Below are 8,913 nucleotides of genomic sequence, written 5' to 3' on the forward strand. Positions count from 1 at the left end.
CGCCCACCTGTCCCAGGCAAGACCAGGTCCTCGCCTTCTAGCACTGTGGGCCACTCCCGGAGCTGCGGGCAGTGTGCTGCTCTCCTGAACCAAGCCAAGTACTCTGTCGGGTCCCCATCTCCCCCTCGCCCCCACCCCCTGCTCTCTTAGAGGCTTCACGCCCTTGGCTGCGACAACAACCCGGAGCCAGTGGCTCCTGCTCGTGTGATGCAGATCTCTTGCTCTGGCAGAGCTACCCACGCCGGCTTCGCTTCAAACGGGGCTCCGCAACAGCTCCGCTCGCTCAGCGCAGCGGGTGCCAAACTTGGGCCGGCACAGAGGGTTGTTGAGGCAGAACCACCGGCGTCGCCGTCGGGGCTGGATCCCACATAGGATGGCTCCCAGCCTTAGGAGCACTAAGTTGGGGTGGGGATAGTGAAGGGCTGACCCGCTTCCACGCTTGCCATCAGATTATGGCATTTGTGGGATTCCCGGGACCAGTGTAAGGTGGGAATTGCAGGGACCCAAAACCAACGCCTCGGAAATTGCAGGCAGCCCGGAACAAACCCATCTGCTGGACTGGCTTTCGAATCCAGCTACCGGGATGTGCATCCTAGGAAACCGACTAGCGTTCCTTTCCTTTTGGTCTCCTAATGATCATTCTCTTTCCTGGCTCCCTTCTCTTCCTTCCCCCTCCTTCCCGCTACCCCACCTTGCCCCAACAGTGGATTTTATAAAGTCTTTCCAAGGCACCTGGGAGCCAGTTCCCCACCTCTTCAGAAACAGTTGCTAAGTCGGGAAGACCGCGGCTTCCTCAGTACATGGAAGCCTCCTGGACAGCCTCAAGATTTCCCCCTCCAGCTCCAGAAACAACCACACTGGAGGGTCCCCGGGGACATCTCCCCCAACAGCACAAGTCCTCGGCCACCTCCCCCACCACCTGTGCCGCGGCAATTTCAGACTGTGCTATGGAAAGTTCCGCAGCCTGCAGGCTAGTGTGCGTTCTTGTCTTGGGTCTCCACTGGATAGCGAAGACTCTTCAGGCCTTCCAAGCCCTGGGACTTGGGCGTGGGTAGTGCTGCCAGCGCAGGACTGGGACTTGAACCTCGGGCAGGATCCTAACGACCCTAGGAAAAGAACCCTTTCCACCACCAGCTCGCCAGCGCTAAGCCTGCCTCGCCCCTGGCAACCATGGGATCCCAGGTCTCTATAACCCCTGGTTGGAGCCAGTGGTCTCTGGCGTCCTCAGCCCGCCAGGCGGGGACTGGAGTACCAAGGCGGCGACAGACTATCTTCAGACGCTGAACCCCTGGAGCCCAGAGGAGAGTGGGTGTACCGGGCAGGGAGAGGGACCAACGGGCAGGGCGCCAGCAGAGGGCAGCGCTGCAGAGGAGCAAGTGCCTCCGGTGGGCTGGGGTTTCTTTCAGATGCCGCCGGTGAGTTCAATCGGCTCGCGGAGGGTTCCAGTCTGACGGGGAGAATGGAATCCAATGTCTCGGTGGCAAGGGAACCTGACCGGCGCCTGGATCTTGGCTTCTGTGAAGCCTAAGTGGAGAGGAGACTGAGCTGGGCAGAAGAATGCCAGGCTGGGTGCTCAGCTTCCAACTCCGGAGCCTACCTCAGCGCTTGCGGGAGACTAAAGGGGACTGAGGACGGCAGACCATCCTGGGGACAGCCCTTCTCTTTTCTGGGCCTCTGGGCTCCTCTCGATAGTGGTTTGAGTTGGACTATGTGCTGAGGTTTCGTCCCAACTTGTCACCCTTGGGTTCCGGTGGCTCCTCCCGGAGCTGCAGAGGATTTTGAGAATTCCCTCGCTACACTGTACTGTGAAAAGCTCCCAGGTCCAAGGGTCCTTCATGCCTGGGGCGAATTTGCGTTCCAGTCCCAAGATGGAAGTCTAAAGACAAAAGGACCACAGGCTCAGGCTGCGACCGGGGCGTCCCATTGCTTTCCTTAGGATCCCCAGAACCTGGGGAGAGTATGCTGGAGGAGGGACAGGAGCCAAAGCAACCTAGCTGGGGCGCCTACGGGACCTGGCGTGTAGTCGCTGCATTTTGAGCTTCTGGCTTAGTGGTCGTTCCCACCTGGCCCCATGCTCTCCCCAAATCAAACCCTGTAGGGAAGACAGCCCACTGGGGTCGGACAGCAAAGCCCCTGAGCTCGCATCTGCTTGAGTGGAGACTTCGAGGGGGGGAAACGCTGTGAGTTCACAGTGGATGAAGCGCGTCTCTGGGATCCAGGCTCCGAGTGTGCCTGCGCGAAGACCCCTCCCCTGGACCCCGCAGGGTCGGAGCTCCAAGGCGCCGCCCCCGCCCCCTCGATCGCGCCCGCGGGCTGCCGCTCGGCGATCTCTTTAATATTCATGGGCGTTAATAGAGAGGCCCCCAGTATATCGGCCCATTGTGGGCGGCTCGTAGGGCTTGAATAGACCCTGGCCCTCTTTCTTCGCAGAGGCTTCCCGAGGGGCCGGGCCAGGAGTGAATGGCCCTGCTTCCCGCTCCTCACCCACCCCCACCCCCTTTTCAGGGACAACATCTTTATCCCCGCTGCCGCCGCCGCCGCCGCCGCCCGAGCCCCATTCACTCGGCCCAGGCTTCGGGCGGAACGAATCAATCTGCCGCGGCTCTTCGGAGGTCATCCCGGCCGCCCGTGCCCCACCCCCAAGTCCACCGGAGTGGGGACAAGAGAGGCAGCAGCCGACCATCAGACCCAAGAGCGAAGGGACCCCAAATGGGGAGTGGAAGGACAGGGCAGGATCGGGTGGGACGGATCAGAAGAGGTGGCTGGCCCAAGGTACACCAAGAGGGTCTCAGGACCCAGCAGCCGGCAGGGCCCGTCTAATTCCAACTTGTTGCCTCTGGCAGAGAGCCCAGGGGACCTGGACAGTGGTGCGAGCCGGGAGATGAGTCCCGCGCCTCCTCCAGAAGCCAGCACGCATCCCTTCGGGTTCAGCATCAGCAACCGCGAGACCAGGAGCGCAGGGAGCAGCCCACCGCTCTGGTCCAGCCCGAAGGGCACGTCGGTTCCTCTCGGTGCAACTGGGCTTTGCTCCTGGGCGCCCAGATTGGATCAGTTCTTTGCATCCGCACCAAGGCAGCGTAGGCCGAGTTCCAGCTCCTGAGCCAGCGCTGGGCGTCCCGGCCCTAGTGCCCAGGGCGTGAGTCGGTCAGGCAGGCCAACTAGATGGGTCCCCGCCCCTCCCGTCCCGGAGGCCCTAGGAGAAAAGAAGCCCACTGTCCACAGAGAAATACATTTTGGGGGCCCCCGAGAGAAAGCTCCTGTTTTGAACTTTAGAAGAAAGTCTTCTGCCCTTGCCCCTCGCAGGGAGAGATTTGTCGTCGCCCCCCCCTCCCCGCCCCCAACCCCCGGCCTCGGAGCACCGCCTTCTCCCAAAACATCTGCCGGGGGAAAATCCACCCTGGAGGGCAGATCGCGCTGGCTTTAAGCCCTGAGAACTCATTAAAAAGATATTAGCGGCGGGGGCAGGTCCCGCGCAGGTATCGATCGGCCGGAATGAGCCCGAGGGTGGGTGGGTGGAGGGGGACAAGAAAGCGAAGAATGCGGCGGATCTGTGTCCGGAACCCCCACCTGGGCCCAGCCTTGTGCTCTCCGGCCCTGCGGCTGGAGACTGGCCCCTGGCTCTGCGCTGAGGAGCCTCTTGCTGCTCCCGGGTTGCCTCCGGCCATCCCAGCCACCCTAGCCTCGTCAGCTCCTGCTAGCTCCAGTTGTAGCTGGTGGCTCGAGGCACTCCCTCACTCTGTCACTCTGTCGTGCGTCTCCGCTTCATCCCAGCCTCCCGGTCGCTGTCTCGCACCGCGCTCCCGCCTTTCTCAAACCTTCTAGGTTCACACCGCCCCCCCCCCCCCCAGGTTTCTTTCTTGCTCTCTAAGTCTCCATTTGTCTCCTCTCCATCCCCACCGTGGCCCAGAAAATGCTCTCTTTATAGGGACCCAAGTGTACCCCCACCCCCGGCTCCGGTAGCTCCAGGGCGCCCCCGCGGGCGAGGACAAAGGCGCGGCGGGCTGCCCAAACCGGGTAGGAGCCCTTGCTGCGGGGCTGTCTTTAACAGACGGGACTGGAGCAAGCTGGGCCTGGCCGGCTGAGTGTCCGCTGTGGCCCGGCAGAACAAAAGTGGTGGTCCCTCTTCCAGCCCCATCTCTGTCCTAACTAATTAGCCTCTGAGGCCAGTGAAAGACAAAGACGCGCTCCGGGGCACCCACATCAGAGCTGGCGCCCAGGCAGACAGGTGCCTGGCATGAGAGCCCAGAACTAGATGGCTCTCAAATGACTTTCCCAGAGCGTCCTGACCCCCATACCCCATCACCCACGCCCCAGCCCTCTTAAGCCACCATCCTGAGAAGCAATGACAGATTGACACAGGCTCCTGGAAGCAGGGGGCACAAAGGTGGAGAGAAAGAGAAACTGAGGCAGAGAGGGGCAGAGATGGAAGGATACCAACAAAATGAACAGCAGAGAGATGGGGACACCCGACTAGATGAAGGAAGCAAAGGTGGGATTGCCAGAAACGCAAGACTAAGACCTCGGGGGTCGGAGGTGTTGCTGAGAAGGAATAGGAACTTTAGACACCGAAGGGAGGAAGAGGGCAGACTGGAGGCCCTGGCATCAAGGTGGCAGCTGCCCTTCTGGTAGCTCACTCACACCCCTTTCCCCTAGAGTCCCTTTTACACACACACACACACACACACACACACACACACACACTACCTCAACCTTCCTGGTTTTTCTTCAGTACCTTCCCTGAAGGGCTTCCGGTTTCTAGGCCAGCCTTCTTGCAGTTGCCCAGCCCCAGAGCAGAAGGCAGGGAAGAAGGGACTGCTCCTGTGCCCATACCATCACCTGCTCCCTGGGAATCCTGGAGGCCTCGGGTTAGTTCTCTGTATGTCAGGTCCTGGGCAGCCTGGAGCTTCCAGGTAGAACCAGTCCTTGGTCCCTCAGAATAGCTTACAGGAAAGTGTACCCTGGTGAACCGGAAGTGATGACAGCCCATCCTAGGCTACTCTTGGGGTCCTTCTGAGTCTTCAGGGTCTGACACATACTAGGTGTTGTGTCCATGGATGACAGATGGCTCTGTCTGAGTGGAAACAATAAATTCCCTTTCATGAAGGCTCCGGTGCTCAGGACCAAGCTTAGGCTCCAACTACACAGAGGACATTGAAGAGATGCCCAAGCTGTTTTTCCTAATATTTCTCTCCTCTCCAAAGATCCTTTGGGACCTATCAGGAAATGCCCAGGGCATTTCAGGTGTGCCTCCAAGTCTGGCTCTTGCAGATTCTACATTAAAAGAAACAAGCCACCCACTTTCCCTCTCCTGCCTCAGTGTCTTCATCTGCAAAATGGGGATAGTGAAAGAATCTCTATCTGAAAACAGAAAAACGATAAATAAAGAGTGGTCGGAATGAAAAAACAGCCACAGCAATAATATAAGTATTATCTGGTAAGTACCTGGTGCCTCACCCCAGCACTCCAAAGTAACCAATGGCTGTGGCAAGGCACAGTAGACAATGTATTTCTGAAATACTTCACACATGGAGAATATCAGCAACTGTGTTACACCAAATCAGCAATGACAAATGCTGGGAGATGACTCAACCAGAAAGGGAACCTGCAGCCAAGCCTGACGACGTGAGCTGGACCCCTGGGACCCACACGGTGTTAGGAGGAAAACGACTTCCTCAGGTCATCCTCTGGCACACACTCATACACTAACACACAGAATAAACATTTCATTTTATTTAAAATATTTTTATTATTTTAAAGTGTGTGTGTGTGCCTGCTGAGTGGTACATGCCTTTACTCACAGAACTCAGGAGGCAGAGGCAGTTCTGTGAGTTTGAGGCCAGCCTGGTCTACAGAGTGAGCTCAGGACAACAACAGAAAGCTGTATTATATAGAGAGACCCTGTCTTAGTTGGAGTTTTTATTGCTGTGAAGAGACACCATGACCATGGCAACTCTAATAAAGAAAACATTTAACTGTGGTGGCTCGCTTAGAGTTCAGAGGTTCAGGCCATCATGCTGGGGAGCATGGCGGCCTGCAGGCAGATGTGGTGCTGGGGCTGAGACTTGACTCAGAGGCAACAGGAAGTCGACTGACTGTCACACTGAGTGAAACCTGAGAAAAAGACTTCAAAGCCCGCCCCCACAGTGACACATTTCCAACAGAAGGTGCGGCCCAGATTCAAGGTGAGCCCTGCAGCCTCCTCCGACAAGAGCACACTTCCTCCGGTAAGGCCACGCCTCCTACTAGTGCCACTCCCTATGCGCTGATGGGATTCTGGCGGCCAAACACATTCAAACTACCACAGACCCTATCTCAAACAAACAAAGAGATTGATCTTTTCATTAGTTTTACTTATGCACACATGTGCACGTCTCTGTGTGAGTGTGTGCACACGAGTGTAAGTGCCGGTGGAAGCCAAGGCAGGGGACTCCTTGGGGGCTCAGTTACAGGTGCTTGTAAGCTGAACTGAATAGGGATCCTTCGCAACTGCAGTAAAAGCACTAAGCCAGTGGCCTGAGCACAATCCTCAGACCCCAAGGCAGGAGAAAGCCGAAAGTTTGGAAAGTTGTGCTCTAACTTGCACATGCACACACCTCATGGCCTGTTCACATTTTCACACACATATGCACACATGTCATACACACTCAGGCACATCATATATGCACAATACATATACATCATACACACATGCACTTACATCACACACACACACACACACACACACACACATCTTACACACACCAAGGCCCGAAGATACCCATTTGCACATACATCACACACACACACCAAGGCCCACAGATACCCATCTGCACATACATCACACACACACCAAGGCCCACAGATACCCATCTGCACATACATCACACACACATCAAGGCCCACAGATACCCATCTACACATACATCATACACACACAAAATATACATACATCATACACCACAGATATCCACCTACTTTTACACTCTGTGATACGAGAAAATTAACCCCTTGTTTGCAGTAGCCACTGAGATTAAGTTGCTTGAGGGCCAGAACAGTCCCTAGTGAGATCTTTAAGAGATCTGTGACTCAGTTTCCATTCTCTGAGGTAGAAACTGTCATTATAGTGGCTACTTCTGTGTGTGTGGGTGAGGATATTTGAGACAAGCCCTGTCAAGTGTAGGTGTTACACTCCCTACGGGAGTGCCTGCCAGGTATTGTGCTAGCATCGCTGGGGCCCTTTTTCATTCCAGCCTCTTATTTTTTCATTTTCATGAACGTATGCACGTTTGCATGTGTGTGGGTGCATATGCACATGTGTGGACGTGTGGGTGGAGGAGAGAGGTCCATGTTTGGAATCAGCCTAGATCACTCTTCCAGTCTCCCTACCCAGCTCGCTCGGGGAGTACCCCATCTGTCTCTGCCGTCCCAGGCTGGAATGAGTCAGAATGCCACACCCACTTCACATCCGTGTGGGTTCTGGGGATCCACACTTTGGCCGCCACACTTGGGGGCAAATGCTTTGCTAACTGTCTCCGCAGCCTGGACTGTGGCATCTTCTTACCACCTTCCTTTCCCTCCATCTCCACTCAGGGCCTCAGACATTCCCGAATCCTGCCTCCAGCCTCTGCCTGCTTCAGGCTGTGAGAGCAGCAGCTTTCTAGTCTCCACCTGCTTCCCAGGATAGCCCAGCGGGGCGCTGCTCTCCGAGGGAAGTCTCGCCAGCACCCCGCTTACACAAGAGGAAATTGCAGCTTGGCCAGGAACGCCCTCCCAACCTGAGCCCCCGCCCTGTGGTGCCCGTTTGACCCCCGAGACAGTCTAGAGAATACCTCCAACCCACTCCCGAGTCTAATGCTCTCAACTATTGAGTCATCAGAAAGTAAGTGTCAAACTGGCCTAGATAGAGATACTGATTGATTGACTGACTGACTGATTGATTGTCCTTCAGCACCACGGAGCAAATTCAGGGCCCTCTATGTGCTCACTCAGGGCCTCCTACTGACTCTCATCCTCAGTTGCCATTGAACTCCCAATGTCCAGGAAGACACAAGTTAATTCCAGAACCGTCTGACTATTCCAGACTCTGCATGCATCATTAATTTGTCTTAATTATGTAATTGGTGTTGCATAGCCACATTGCACACGGGGCTGCTTGGGAGACACGGAGCCAGGACAAGGTATTCCCATCAACCTGGCAGCTTCTGAGAGTCTTGGTCAGTCTTCTACCTCATTCAAGGATGCAGGGTCAGTCGGTTGGTCAAGCTCACTCATAAGGCTAATTTCACCAGCCAGCTTGCTCTAGAGACCGCCAGGAAAGTGTGGATCTACTGAGAACTTCTACTGAATTTGCCCTGTCCAGGCTCCAGATGGTAAAGAGGACCCCTTGGGCTGGTTCTGGAGGTCCTGAGGCCATAAGGACATGTGCAGTGCCCGGGGAGGGCTGAGGCAGCTTGCCTGGCTCTGAGAACCCACATGGAATGCCTTTTTCTTTTTATGAACGTGTGTGTGTGTGTGTGTGTGTGTGTGTGTGTGTGTGTGTGTGTGTGTGTGTGTTTGCATACACTTGTGGGGTGTTTTGTTTTATTTGTTTATTTTGGAGACAGGATTTCTTTGTGTAACAGCTCTGGAACTCAGCTTTCCTGTGTGCATTTTTACCATGTTTATGTGTGGGCTTAGGTGCACGTGTACGTGCAAGTGGGTGTGGTAACCGAAGGTAAAAGTTGGGTGTTGTTCCTCAGTCACAGCTATGCTCCTTTTGGATTATTGGTTTTATTCTTTGGGGTTTTTGTTGTTTTGGTTTTTTGAGACAGGGTTTCTCTATGTAGTCCTGGCTGTCCTGGAACTCACTCTCTAGCCCAGGCTGTCCTGAAACTCACTCTCTAGCCCAGGCTGGCCTGGAACTCGCTCTCTAGCCAGGCTGGCCTGGAACTCGCT

This window comes from Peromyscus californicus, unplaced genomic scaffold (assembly GCF_007827085.1).
Source record: "Peromyscus californicus insignis strain IS unplaced genomic scaffold, ASM782708v3 Scaffold_7__1_contigs__length_154581171, whole genome shotgun sequence".
NCBI lineage: Eukaryota > Metazoa > Chordata > Mammalia > Rodentia > Cricetidae > Peromyscus > Peromyscus californicus.